The sequence below is a fragment of the Aplidium turbinatum genome, chromosome 3 (genome assembly GCF_918807975.1).
Source record: "Aplidium turbinatum chromosome 3, kaAplTurb1.1, whole genome shotgun sequence".
Lineage (NCBI taxonomy): Eukaryota > Metazoa > Chordata > Ascidiacea > Aplousobranchia > Polyclinidae > Aplidium > Aplidium turbinatum.
This window is the reverse complement of record NC_137474.1, coordinates 36054221-36068661: the sequence shown is the minus strand read 5'-3', so window position 1 is coordinate 36068661 and position 14441 is coordinate 36054221. Positions and strand designations below refer to the sequence as shown.

The window sequence follows — 14441 nt, the reverse complement described above, 5'->3', positions numbered from 1 at the left end:
TTTTTAACCTGTAGGTGTGCCGCGACTCGCCTTTTTTGTTATTGAACCATCGTCTTTTACAGTACTTCATTGATGTATACAACAGGAAAACATTCTTATGTGTTGTACGGCGTACTCTTATGTATATTTCAAGACTTCGGCAGGCATGAGAAGTAGCGAGTCATCAGGGCTCTATAGTATGTATGTTCACAAAAAAAAAAAAGTATGTATGTTCACAAACGTCTCTTCGATGCAACAGAACAACTACCCGATGTATGATGCAACTATCACCCTGTCTTTCTGTGTGTAATAATTTCTTAGAAAGCAATATTTGTTGTTTTGGTTAAAGGCTGTTCCTGCTGTTGATGGTGCGAGTTTACAAAAAGGACTCGTCTTTCGAAACGATTACTATTGTTCCTCGTATACTTTGTTTCCACACAATCTCAGACCGCAGAAATCGTCTTTTTTGCATTGATTTAAGGTCTGCATCCCTTGAATCAATATAAATAAGAACCTGTCGTACAGGCTGCTTTGCGCTTCAAAAACCCGCGAGGCGCAACCATAGGAAATAACTTTTTGCGTTGTCGCAACAATCAGGCGCGAATCTAAGAGTTTTTTTCGGGGGGGGCCCAGAAAATTTGAAAATCAATTAAAAAGAAAGAAAAAGCTAAACAGATATGAACAATGATACTACGACATATACGATATGCTAGAAAAGAGACATTAAAACAACCATTTTCATCAATTGTGATGCCGAGGGACTAATATCAGCTGTTTAGAAGCATATCAAACCATTTGATGCGGAAACATACAATTTTTCACAAAATTTCGGGGGGGGCCCGGGCCCCCCCATAAATCCGCGCCTGGCAACAATGTTAAGTTCTTAATGAGCATCGGTACCCAGACAGCAAATCAACCGTTTTTTTTACATAAATGCAACGTCTGCAAATGTTGAATCAATGTAAAAGCGGTTGATTTGCTGTTTGGGTATTTCTTGAGATTAACATAATTCAGCTGAAGTTGCAGCACAGTTACCTGCTTTCACTTCATCGAAAGGTTGCTTGATTGGCGTATATCAAGCCTTTTTCGTAATGAAAAGTAATTGACTACAGTGTTGGGAAAGGTGGAAATACTTCCGACAAATAGGCTACTTTGCGTCTTTAATGACGTCATGATGCGTTTCGTGATCATGAACGTGACCTTGTTCATTAACCGCTAGGTAAAGAAAAGTCTAATAGAAAACATACAACTCGGGGACCTTCTGTCCTCGTCTCAACATGCCGAGCCAGGGCAGACGAACCATGTGTATAAAGGGTGAGGCCAGGATTGCGCGCACTATGCTTTACCTTAAACCTGTACAAGCAGGCATGGAGGTACCACGCGGGCCTGGGCCCACCTACTTTATTTTTTGGGTTGGCCTGGCCCACGCACTTTTGAAAGCCAAATTTCTTTGAAAATGCAGCGAAAACGGCAAATCAGAAAGGGAGTTCCAAAAAACAAGTTCTTCACTCAGTTGATACACACTAGTTTGATTAATTATCTTTGATAACTCAATGATGAAATCCAATCTTTAAAATTTTCTGTTGAGCTCACTATTGATGGGCAGCAGCCAGCACGTGTGGATGTGATTGGTGGAGCAATCTTTCAATCAATATAATTATTCTCTGGTTAAAACAATGATATCCTTGCATATGCACGTACTGTATAATGCTGCAGATTATTACTTCCAGGTGGTATTATAACTGTGTATTGTTGCCTTTTTATTTGTGTGTGCCATATTTTGTATAGCGATAAGAGCAATTTTGTGATTTTTGGCCAAATCGGCCCCAAAAATGAAAAATTTTCGCTGTTGGTACGAAAGGAAATCACACAAAGTACAAACGATTTCAAGGACAGTATTAAGAATGCAACAATGCTATGGGGGGCTTCGCCGACTTTGACAGCTGCGCATCTGGGCCCACCTACTTTTAAAATGGTTCCTTCATGCCTGTCCACAGGCAGGGGCGCCGGAAGCGGGGGGGCAGGGGGGGCGAATGCCCCCCCTGCCCTCAAATTTTCTGCAAATGGAGGGGCAGGGGGGGCAATGGTGCCCTTTTAAAGTTATGTAAGCTACTGCACATTTTGCAATATAACAATTTCTGTTATTCGCTTTTAGCTTATTTAAAATCTTTCATTTTTGCCTCAAAATAATATTTACGGCACAAAATTTTGCAACACAGTAGCCTACAGGCCTTAAAACTCGGTTTTTTTTTCGGCAGCCATCGTGGCCTACCGGGAGTTCCTTCTCGGCAGCCAAATCTGCGTGCTTGGAGGCCAAAATACAAAATAAAAATAACGAAAGCACAAGTAAATAGAATTAAACTTGCAACAATGCTAAAATGATCACTTAGCGTTGTTGAAGTCTGGGCCTGGGCGACGTCCTACAATAGAATCGTTGCACCACGCAATAACTGCTTTATCGGGATTGTAATCCAGTAGGGGAGAGTGGGGTTAGTTGGAAGGCGGGGTTAGTTGAAAAATGATCATTTTTTTAACTCTCAATAACTTTTTTAAATATTTACTGCCAACATGTGAAGTAGTTTATAAAAACACATAATCCATGTTAGTTTCGATTTGTTGAGTCAAGGTATACCTGTTTGGCTGACAGTTTTCTATTTTCTTACTTTCGAAGTAAAATTTTTGGCAATTAAAAAACATCTTATGCGTCGATATCGTTAAAGATAGGCAGAAGTTTTTTGGTGTGTGTCAGCTGTAGGTGTTCAACAACACTAAGATATAAACAAATTTTAGTCCAATGCGCCATGCTTCAATATTTTAGGAAAATAGTTTGTCATATGCTAATGGGGCTAGTTGGAAAATAGTGGGTGGGGTTAGTTTGAAAATGGTTTGATAGCGGTATGACTATGTAGTACGATACGAGTATATCGTCGTGGTATGATAATAAGTAGTATAAGCTCCAATGTATTTGTTTTAAGCAGACATACATTGTTAAATTTTAATTTGAATAACTTGGAAAGTGTTGTATATACGGCATCACAAGTTTTAACAATGCGTTTATTTAAAAATGGTTTTACGATGATTAGGTGTAGAATTCATTGCATTTGATTTTATAGCAGGTAAACATATTTGCTTACAACCCAATGTAAATGTTTGTTGGTTAAAAAAAGAGTATCTAGTTCATTAGTGGGCATTAAATTGACGTTTTTCAACTAACCCCAGGCATGGGGTTAGTTGAAAAATCAATTGTATGTTTGTTTATTTTAAATTTTCATTAAAAGCTGAATTGACTCAATACTTATTTTTGGTTGTATGATAGAGGACACCATAGATGATAATTTAAGCCACTTCACGTTGTCAGGTTATGCACCAATTGTTTTAAATTTCACTTTAAAAAAAAATCTTTCCGACTAGCCCCACTCTCCCCTACTATTCAAACGACACTCGCACGAGTGTCTCCAATGTGGCTGATTTTATAGAAGTTCGCCACTCCCCTAGATTTCTTTTTAGCAACGAAAAACAACGTTCGACATGATTGTGTTGACGGTGACTGCAAGGTAATAAAATAAGTATTTCAATGATTAAAACATTACTTGTAGGCTTAACCCTCTGTCTACCGTACCGAAAAAAAAATATGCAAGTTTTACCGTTGGGGTCCATTGGACCCCTAATTTTAAAGTATTTCTTTTGAGCAAAAAAAAATCAGCTCCGATGATGAAATTAAAGCTCAATAGGAAAGGACGTAACAGACTACAAAAATCATAACTTTAAAACACTGTAGAAAAACCAAAAATACTCGGAAATTTAAGAAACAAGTCATATAGTAGACCTTGCACAAAGCAAACTGATACGGAATTGGTCTAATTCTTGAGCAATGGCCACACTATTGAGAGATTTGGCTAAAAAATGCATATTAGGCCTACATATTAGTTCACAAGAATTATTGTGAGTTTATATATTATTGAGTATATATATTATATATTCATTGCAAATGAATTGCGAGTGTTTTTGGCAAACGTTGAGTTTGCAAGTAGAACAGAATTGTCTGCACTTTTGATGTTTGTGTATTTCGAAATAATAGCATCTAGCCTTCTTTGCTGTTACCGCCTGAACTTCAACAGCTGTTTCTTTTAATTTGTTGCGGGTTTAGATGTCTTGTTGATATTGAAGACGAAGCTGGTAATCCAACAAACTCTTTTCGTAGTCGGATCTAAAAGTTTATTCTCTTTCATGCATGCATGCTTCAATGTTGTGCTGCTATTTTTGCCTTGTAATTGATGCCATATCACAAAAGCATCGATAGCAGTGACATCGATCGTATTGTAAAATAGAGCTATCAGCCATCTTCTCGTCATTCTTTTAGAAGTGTATTTCCTAACCATTCTGCCAATAGTGTCGACTACTCTTGTAGTGCTGTTATGATACAAGATTACTTCGAATGCAGCAGGCTTGGGGTCCGTTGGACCCCACGGTACAAGATGCTATTATTTTTTTCTAGGCTACCAAATTTTGTTTCAGATCAATAATTATTATATTGTCCTAAAGATCAAGCAAAGCTGTGAAAAGTCAAAGTATGTCAATATCGTATCTGCTATATGTCCTGAGAAATCGCAGAACAAAATTTGTTTTGGGGTCCATTGGACACCACGGTAGACAGAGGGTTAAACTGTGCTTAAACTACCCTTTATCAGAACTGACGATGCACTAGCAAGTGCGAAATATTTTTTATGTTACATCTACTGACATCTGATCCCTGTTGCCTTAGCAATTGAGGTTTTAGCTATTTCAATGTTGTACATTACTAAAAGACATTACTAAAAGAAGCATAATTTTTGCAAAATATGATCAAAAAATGTTTTCCCCATTGATGTCAACTAACTTAGTTCTCCTTTTTAACAACGGTTCAATGTCCGACAACATCGAATCGACATAAAAACGACACTATTGCCAGCCGATGTAAATTAGCACTTCGGATTAACACTTTGTTAAAATAAACGTCGGGAATTACAAACAAGACTTACAGCGCTGGCGATCGCAGCTGGATATATTCCATCAATAACAAGTATTCCCCGAACAATGCAACAGTGGCGATTATGACGCGCTGACCTAATTTTGCGTCACTCTTCAGTTAATCCACGATCATTCTATTGCGAAATTAAATAATTGGCTAGAAGAGACCGGCGGCCAAGCTTGGCCGATTGAGGAGGTAGCACCGGCGGTTTATTCAAGCACTACTTAGCGGCCATGGCCGCAGTCTGCTTTAAGGCTTGACAGTAGGTTACATCATTATAACATAACATGGCGCTCTTCTTTGTATACCGGATTATCATTATCGCTATATTTTATCTTAAAACTTGAAAAAAAATTGGCCTTTTAGTAAACAAAAGTGCCCTTTTTTCGTAATCTTGCCCCCCCAGTCAAAAATCGTTCCGGCGCCCCTGTCCACAGGGTAAGCTCAGATTCACTTCACATCTTAGCCTTAACCCTGTAGCGATGGAAAAACGATGAAGTAGCCTATAGGCAGGTGAAAGATGTCACTGAAAGCCGCAGTTTCAATCCTGCATGTGCATGCAGGTGGTTCAGAAGTATGGGTCATCTGATATTGAAATAGGAGACAGCAGCATTACCCTGAATAACCATGCAGCCCTCTATAGGGAAGCACTGCTTGCTCCACACGGAGATAGGCCTAGAAAAGGTGGCTCAAACGCGCATAGCTCTCCGCTTCGCCAGTTTGAGCACTTTGGCAAGATCGGAGGAAGTAGCCTACCCAAATGTGGTATCTTGCGTACCACAATTAAAGTGCAACTGCACGATAACTCTTACCGCACTTTATCTGAAAGAGCATGTTTCAATCTACAAAATACCAACCTCGCCGTGACGCCGTTGCATTTTAAGGCTATGTTTATCTCAATAAAATTTATCAAAACCATGGTTCTCCACGCGCTTGTATTTTTGGCGACGTTGCTACAATGACGGATTGTATTGAACAACACAACGGATTATGGCGTCAGTACTAGACAATCCTCGAAGCGACAATCGCTTTTACAAGTCCTTTCGTTATTTGATGCCAAGCTTATCTCGGCTAGTTTGATCTCCACTCAGTTCGCCTTGAACTGACATCATATCACCAGATGGCGTTGAAAAGTTTGCCACTTCCAGGTAGCGTGAGAGAGAAGCTCTAAAGAGCGTAGGAAAAAGGTCGGTTTCTTGGCTGTGGGCCTCAATTGTAAGGAAGTGGGTTTTTCAACCGGTACCGAATGTCTTGGCAATGGATTCTAGCCAATGTTAATTCAATTGTGCAGTTGCACTTTAAGGTTGAAACAGTGGCATCCTGTCTGCAGTTATATAGCCTACTTGTAGGCCTATGTTATTTTTAACGAAATGAAACCTATAGCAGAGTGGTAAGAGCCATGCTTCGACGGTCGAAAGGGCGCTGGTTCGACACCGCTCAAGAGCATGTGGCTATCTTAAAGGCATGCCGTTGATTGCGGAGTGGCGCCCCTTCGACTATAGCCCTTGATCCCTCTCATGTACGAACAGCACGCTGCTCTAGAATGAATTGTCTACGCCCCTTTTTAAAGCTATAGCCTGTTAAACTGAACCTATAGGACAGCTCAGTTGATTGACCGCCTGACTTTACGAACAAAGTTACTGCAAGAAGCAGCGCTGGTTCGATGCTTGGACAGCTTTCCATTCAGCGACACCTAGTGGATGGAATAACCACAAACTACAATTTTGATACTAATTTGTTTTGGAAGCAACATTTTTAACAAACCAGTAGCCTAATATCAAACTAAGAGTATAATTGACCCAAAAATGGCAAATTTTCGCTTGTTGGTACAAAAGGCAATCATAAAAACACAAAGTACAAACGACTTCAAGTATTTTCTCAAATTACAAATGGCGAGTTCAATGTAAAACATATTGGTCAGGCCAACTGCATTTGTATCAGTCAGAAAGAAATCAATGAGCAAGATTGTAATGCTGTTTCAATTTCAGTTCGTGTTCAAACGTTTTTAACAAAAAAGTCGTTCGTTTAGTCACGAAACACGATTTAAAAATATGCTGAAGAAACATACGCAACAACACAACTGTCAAACAAAACATATTGAATTGTGCAAACAAGCACATTAAATAAGTAGGCTAAATAAATAATACAGTTAAAAGCAAAACACCACTGTACATGTATTCAGAAAGACACCTTGATATTGAGCATTAAATTGAATTAATCATGAACAAGTGGTGATGATGATGATGGCGTATGAGCGATCTTTCCAGGCTAGATTGGAGGGCAGGAAATCTTCAGCCACTCGGCAGTCTCGTCGTCCAGGATTCTCAGACCATGCGCACCGTGTGGAGGCCGGTGGGTTAAGCAGTGGTGGATGACATGGTCTGCGGTCTGTTCCGTGGCACCACACTCGCATTCTGATGAAGGAGCCAGGCCCCATTTGTGCATGTCCGAACGAAAGCGGCCGACGCCAGTTCGCAGGCGGTTAAGCCTGACCCACGCAAGCCTTGCGAGGGACATCCCTGGTGGACGGGGATCGGCGTTGGGTATGAAGTCACGGAGCGTGGAGGTGTGATTTTGCCACTCCGTGTTCCACATGTGGTTCGTCCAGTGTGCCGCACTTAAACTAAGTTCTTCTGCGTTCTTAAGGAGTTGTTGTGCGGCAGGCACAAGTGGTGAAAAAAGCGGCAACAACAAGTTGTGCGGCAACAACGGCAACGTTGTTGCAACAACGCGGCAACAACGGCAACGGCAACAACAACGGCAACGGCAACGTTGTGCGGCAACAACAAGTGGTGAAAAAAACTTATTGAGTCTATGAAAACTAACCAGGCTACTTATGATTTTGCGTAATTGTGGCAACATTAAACAAAAGATTAGATCACGGGAATGGCAGTTGCACATTTTTGTAGCTGAAACCATTCAACACCGGCAAACAAAATATAGACATCTCATGGGTTCACATCGACGTTTTTTAGATGAAATCATTTGATTTTTTCATTTATGCAGACAATGTAGATTCTAGAGCAATTTTAGAATTCTCCGTTGCAGCCAGCCCATTCATTTTGGTTTGCATTTGCCAACATAAAACCATATTGTTTCTTCCAATAGTCGCGTTCTGCGTTTGAGCATACGTTATCTAACTGTTTTCCGGTGTCATTTTTAAAGGATATAAGTTAAAGGCATTTCAGGTGGCTTGTAGATGTGGCAAGCAAGAATAGAGTAATCGGATAAATTTTATCTTACATTTGCATGTTAAGCTTTGACGCTTTGCAACTGAAATCCATCTTCTTGACCTAAAACCACTTGAGCACAAGTACTCGCGGGTTTGTTGGGATTTATGTGTTACAATAAGGCAGTCAGAATAGAATCGAGGTATAATATCTGAAAGCTACGATAAAAAGAAAGCAAAGTTTGCCGTGCAGGATCTTTTGCAGCGATTGCACACGTGGGCCATGAAATCTCGTCGAGCTGAAACAAAAGAGAACTTTTTGAATAAATTGAAAGACAAATACTGTTTTATCTTTAATTAGTAATGACGTTGAACCAGTTTTGAAAACTGAATCTTTTTTAGGTGAAAGGAGAATTGGTTGATTTAGTAAGCAAAGTCTTAAATATCGAAGGTCATCACTCATCAGACTAGGAGCAGATTCAGCGAGTAGCTTTAGGGGTCGGGGCAATTTCAACAAAAAAAATGATGCGTCGTCTACATTAAGCGGACCTTACAAATACACTGTAGGCCTAAATATAAGGTTACTTTTCAGTGTTTCAGGGTGACGATCTCTTTTCTGTGTTTTAGAGGTGAGAATTTGAGGCTTTGCTGTTGTTTTCAATGGGTTTTCGAAAGAAATGATATGATTACTTGTATCAGTGCTTGACATATAGCCTACACTTGCTATGACGTAACTGATAGTAGTAAAATAAGTTGTTCTTTCAAAACGACATGATCAGTTATTTTTAATGTGCCGCCACGTGGCGCCAATGAACATAAAACTTTTCAGATCCTGAATTCTGTAATAAGTTGCGTGTTTTATTTTGCACTGTTTTATCGTATTTTACTGCTCAAAAAGTAAATAACAACATTACCATAATGCTTTTAAGAGCGAGTCCAGCTAGCCTTATTTATGGCAAGTCGCCTGTAGGCTACTGCAACTCATTGATTGTCAGTGCAGTGCCTAACTGTCAGTCTGTCAGATAAGTTGTTTTCAAATCGACTTGACTCATTGGCTGCGATGTGAAACTAAAGCGTTTAATCCAATTACCCAGCCACTTTTTCAACACATTGAGTGCTGCTGAGTTTATCTATCGATCCCCAGCGGATACAGGCGCTGACTATTGTGAAATTTCATGCGCTTTAATGCCAAAAATGTAGCCTACTTTGGGCCTACTATGAAACAAATGTAGGCTACAAGGTTCAACAATTTTCGTTTTATTTATGCTTTTAAACAAAACCTTCCTAGTTAGCTTGCCACTTACTCAACCGAAAAGGGTTATTTTATTTGTGATATTAATTGATCACGAACACTTACTGTAGTTCAAGATTTAGTTAACAATTGTCGTTTAAATAGTTAGAGGAGCGCATGGCTTAGCAACTATTAAGCTACAGCGCCATGTTCAAGTAGGGCTGTTAAGATGTTCGAAATAACTTTTAGGCTGGAAAGAAGCAAAACGAAATCGTGCTCAAAACAAAAATAATTTCTTCACCAGAAAAACAATTCGAAACGAAATTAAACATTCGAGTTTGTTGTCGAAACGAAATTGCATTTTGAAATGTTTTTGTTTTGGACACTAGAAATTGTTACTTGTAAGCTTGCGGAGATTAAAATAATTCTTCGAAAACAAGTTGGAGATTGTTCGACACAAAAATGTTTTGTTTTGTAGCGAAGTTCTTGGTTGCAAAAAAGTGTCTTGGTTTTGTATTGAAAAATGAGCGGTTTTGTTGATAACCTTCAAAGTATTTTCAAAACTAAATTACTTTAAAATGTACTTCCAAGAAAAACAAAATTTTTGAACAATTTACGTGACCAAATGGTGAAAGAGCCAGCACCACCGTTAACAGAGAGAGAGGGAAGAGAGAAACTTTTATTTCGTCTACTGCGAGAGTAGTACGGTACAATAAACAGTATGAATAAAATAGCACAATAACAATCTTGATTCCACAACAGACAGAAAGCAGCGAACGACTATATCAGTCATCGAGTCCGCTGCTTCCAACTGCAAAACTAGAAAATGGAAGCCGACGGTACAATGTAGGCCTACAACTTCAGCAGGACGTGAATTCGACAACGTAACTTTTTCAATAATTCGACAACAAAACTTTTTCAATACTCCGAATGGAGGCGTGGGTTCGAATCCCACTTCTGACACCATGTAATGTTGCGCGCAATCCTTGACGTCTAACTATCTCGGACGAACTGTCATAAACAAACAGATAACTTTATTTGAATCTCAACATGTACTCAGACTTCAACATAAACTAGCAAAGTAAACGCCCACATATCTGCGGCACTAAAACGATTGACTTATTATTGGAAGTTTCGAAAAAGACGCAACGCTGTCAGGAAAGCGTATTTAACAGCGGCCAATCAAGAGGTCATGGAAAACGCGTAAGGCAAAATGCGAACCACAAGGTAGAAACTTAAAAGGCAAGTTCTATTCCCCCCTGCGCTCAACTTTTCTGTTGGTGGGGGTAGAGGGGGCAATGGTGCCCTTTTAAGGTCATGTAAGCTACCGCACATTTTGCTATATAACAATTTCTGCTATTCGCTTTTAGCCAAATTGTAATCTTTCATTATTGCCTCAAAATAATATTCACGACACAAAAGTCTGTATCACAGTAGGTTACATCATTATAACACAGCATGATGCTCTTTCGTGCCATTGTTCTTTGTATACCGGACACTTATTATATCATTACTCGATAATGCGCTGATAGATGATCATTAACGCTATATCTTAAAACTTAAAAAATGGCCTTTCAGCTTCATAATACTGCCCCCCCCCCCCCCCCCCAGTCAAAAGTCGTTCCAGCGCTCCTATGTGTAGTATTTGTAATTGGTGCAATATCACAATGCATTACTGAGCTATCGCAATGGATGCAAAATGAAATGACAGTTTTCATGCCTATAGGCTAACTTAAGTAGGCTACTTACCGTTTCTCTTTAACCTTGCATGTGAACATCGAGAACAAATCTTCCTGCTGCAATAGAATTTTCTTCTGTGAACTTTTGCAGCCACTTTGTCGATTGTGACTAATTCCAATGCGATTATCATAAGCAAAGCTAGGACAATAATGGTTTTTGATTGAAGCATCTTTCGAAATGTCTACAGAGTAACGCTGTGTTTGTCCTTTTTTGCAGTAAATGTTGGTCTTGCAATAATGCAGGTTCAATCTTTGGTTTGGCAGAACTGTCAACAGGAAACTATTTAACAACTGAGTATTTAATTTTCGCCTAAAGACAAAACAGAAATGTACTGTAATGCACTAATAATGATACATGTATTATACTGACTACATAAACTTCAACTAAATGCGTATCGCTATTCGCTATATACCCACATTAATCTTGGTTAGTTCACCACAGCTTAAAATTTAACTCCTTTATTGATATGCACATCTGCAAAAGGTTTGAAATTGCAATCTGCAAACTGTAATTAAACTATCACAGTTGTCGACTAAATGAGATAAAACTGTTTTCCATCACTAAATTGTGAAAAAAAAAACATTGTACAAGTGCAAAAGCAACCCTTGCATCAATGTCAGACAGACAGCAGACTTTTGACAACATTCCAGTAAACAATTCTTTGAAAATTGATATGGGTCCACAGCTTTGTGGTGGTGTACACAGCCTTCCAAAGCCACTGCAGGCTATTTTGCAATGCTATTTTCCCACAGGGAAAAGCAACAAACCGCTTTTGATACGTTGCAAGCGAGAAAAAAGGTTCGGGTCACTTCGATTTTACTCATCGTCAAATGAACCGTAGTTTTAATCTTTTTTTTGGAATATTGTGCTTTGTACAAGAGCTTATTTCTCATATAAAATTTCCAAACCGTTAATTGGTCAGCAATGGCACATTGTTTTCAATCCTCAATACGAGGAAGGAACATAATGATGATGGTGATGAGTTAGCCAAAAATCCAATGCATTGTTATAACTACAGTCGTTTTTTACATCAAGTCAACGTCTGCAGATCTTGAATCAATGCAAAAATGACTGATTTGCTGACTGGAATGTGAACTGCTTTTTGCTGACACAAATTGAATCATTGCATCATCGGGTGAACAAATTGCGTTGCATATGAGCTGACACTAATTTTATGTCTATTTTTGGTTGTCGAATACCAAAGTAGTCTCATAGAAGTCCATACACACGTTTTGAACACTCAGTTCAACTTTACCGTAAATCAGACCTTTCAAACCTTCCCTGTTTGAAAAAAAAACTACCGCATATCTACAGCAAGTTCGAGTGTCACCTTACATGCCTAAAACAACATAATTGTCAAAGCTCTTTCCACGCGGAAATGAAGCGAACTGGTTTTGCGACACAGTGAAACAAACCATGGTGCTTAATTATAAGACAAAATATTATTATCAAGTCGTTTAAAGCGGTATAAAAATACAACGAATACAACCCAACGTTTCATTCCGAGCATACAATTGCAATAAATCACTAAATAAAATTATTGTAAATTTTAAAGTATATCACACAGGCATTGAAAGCAACTTTTGCTTTAACTCAAAGTCAATCAAACGTAAACTTGTTGGAAAAGCGCTTTGAACTTTTATCAACATATTGATGCAAAGTCTTAAAAACAAATGCTTTTAATTCGCTTAAAATCTACCTTCAGGTTGTTTTGTACAGGAGGAAAATCAAGAAAATTTTCTAGCTTTGAAGTTTTTGCACTTGATCACAATCATCACCTAAGACTATTTACCTAACCCATCAAAAGATTTTTATTTATAAAATGATAAATTTTACAACAAATACTTTTGGCAAGAAAACGTATTGCGTGCAAACTTAACAGCTTAACTTTTTTAACTTTTGTTTACGCTTTTGCACAGCCAACGAATCTTAGCTTTCAATCAAACTGGCTTAAGAAATCTTTTTGGTTTATTTAGCAGGGTCAGTTTCAACAAGCTGTGAAGTGCATTGTGTGTTTGCTAGCTTTTTTTTGCTAAAGTCGATCTCAAACTTTGTATCTTGCCTTAAATTAACTCAGCCATAACTCCAGTTGAAACAATCCGGCATTTTCACACAGATTCAATGTTTGTGTACGCCAAAATAATATAGGTCTGAAAGAAACGAATTTTTATAGCTAGAATGCTTATACTACGTACATTATTTGGTAAAACAATTTCCAACTACTCAGGATAAACTGCATAACATGTTAAAAGTTCAAAGCCAAATTGCAGACACTAGGCTTATGTTCAGAAAACTAGTGAAAAACTGCATGTTTTCGATGCTACAAACTGAATTTTTATTTAGACTGCCAAACATTTCAATTTGCTTGCTCTTAATATTGATACAACGTTAGTAAAACAAGCATTCGAAACGTAAACCTATACATCAGTAAAATATTGACTATTGTAATTTTTATGTCTTTTTGAATTTGTTAGATCTGACTGTTCTGTGGTGGTAGACAAAAAGTTAAATATTTTTTTAACTTTGAAAGTGCTTTTTTTGCTGTAATAAATGCAAAATGATTGTGCGCAAGTTTACTAAAGTATGCCACTTTTGTAGCAAGCGTGGGTTGAATTTATGTGTCACACACTATGATGAAAGAATGACAGGTTGATTTCATGAAATGAAACATCACTTTGTACATATTACTTTTTCAGCCTCCAGATATGGAGAAAAGACTATTTAGGGTATGTCAGGTGTTTTGAACGCATTTTTATCAAATTAGATGACATCTGAAGTTTTAGCTCAAAAACAATATGCAGTAGCTCGCCAGACAGCAAAATCCGTCATTCGTACATAGATTCAACGTCTGCAGACAGCGTGTTGGAACAGTTGCTTGGTTTGTGAGATAGCTACAAGTTTCTAGCTAGCACGGCCACAAAATTCAAATGCATAAAAAAGCAAAATTGCAACTCAGATAAATCTAACTACCAAAATAAACTGCTCTGCACTATGGTAATATAAATAGTGATGAATAAATACAAGTTCATTGTACCATAAACTCTGTATTTATACTACGCAACTTCTAAGTTGCTAAACTAAACTTGCTTGGTCATATACAATACACAAATAGCTAATAGGCTACCTCCTGTAGTATTCTATAATAAATCGTATAAAAGAACGATCAGTACCACTGTTCAGTGACTGTCGGTTAAGATAGGGTTGAATAAAATACCATCACTTTGAAATCCTATAGGCTACTTTTAATTGAAAGCTAATCTTTCGGTTCAAGTATGTGGTAATGAAGCATATGGCTTGGCTACCAATGGAATGTT

At 38.3% G+C, this 14441-nt stretch overlaps 1 long non-coding RNA gene across 1 annotated transcript; it reads right to left on the bottom strand.

The window, feature by feature from the left end:
• Window positions 1-6754: 6754 nt before the first annotated feature.
• On the bottom strand, window positions 6755-11428 carry LOC145767273 (uncharacterized). The gene is made up of 2 exons (XR_014288752.1): window positions 11137-11428; window positions 6755-8455 (listed from the first exon to the last, which is right to left on the bottom strand). It is a non-coding gene; the product is annotated as an uncharacterized LOC145767273 (long non-coding RNA).
• Window positions 11429-14441: the final 3013 nt, after the last annotated feature.